Source organism: Hemiscyllium ocellatum, chromosome 38 (genome assembly GCF_020745735.1).
Source record: "Hemiscyllium ocellatum isolate sHemOce1 chromosome 38, sHemOce1.pat.X.cur, whole genome shotgun sequence".
Classification (NCBI taxonomy): domain Eukaryota; kingdom Metazoa; phylum Chordata; class Chondrichthyes; order Orectolobiformes; family Hemiscylliidae; genus Hemiscyllium; species Hemiscyllium ocellatum.
The window spans coordinates 34,308,009-34,308,718 of record NC_083438.1 but is presented as its reverse complement, the minus strand read 5'-3'; the positions used below and the strand labels follow the sequence as shown (position 1 = coordinate 34,308,718).

Sequence of the window (710 nt, the reverse complement as noted above, 5' to 3'; positions counted from 1 at the left end):
CGAAGGTAGCTTAAAGAGAGGCCACAGCCCTTTGACCAGCACCTCACCTCCACCAGTGCTGTTCCTCAGGCACCATCTTTCTCCCTTGGTCTACCTCACTGATACCGGGTCTCGCACCTGCCCTTGCCGGGCCACAACCTCAACACCGCTGCCACCTCCTGCTCCAGGCTCACTGGGCATCTCGCCAAATTGAAAGGTTACCCAGAGACCGATGAAGGTAGTGAAAGAGTTACTCAGGTGCCCTGGGTGGGTGGGAAGTGCCATATTATGTAAGGAGCCACTCCCAGTGTTGCTATTGGCAGTAGCCATTGGAGAATGTGACACAGGTATGTCAGGGTGAGTCACCATATCAACATTTCAACTGGTCCACATCTGCACACACATGCAACAGGTACTGGAGAAACAGATAACACCAATAGCCAGGATCCATAGCTTAGGGGTTAGAGCACTGGCTTTATAAACCAGGGGTTGTGAGTTCAAATCTCACTGGGACCTTTTCCCTTTTGATATTTGGTCAATTTGCAATATCTAATGTTCTGTTTTGAAACAACTCTCACAGGATATCATGCTCAACTCATCTTGAAGGGCCTATGCTCGAAACGTCGAATTCTCTATTCCTGAGATGCTGCCTGGCCTGCTGTGCTTTGACCAGCAACACATTTTCAGCTGTGATCTCCAGCATCTGCAGACCTCATTTTTTACTTAACTCA

The 710-nt window shown here is 49.0% G+C and overlaps 1 non-coding gene across 1 annotated transcript; it reads left to right on the top strand.

The window, feature by feature from the left end:
* The first annotated feature begins 422 nt into the window (after positions 1–422).
* Positions 423–495, top strand: trnai-uau (transfer RNA isoleucine (anticodon UAU)). The gene has a single exon. It is a non-coding gene; the product is annotated as a tRNA-Ile (tRNA).
* The last annotated feature ends 215 nt before the right edge of the window (positions 496–710 follow it).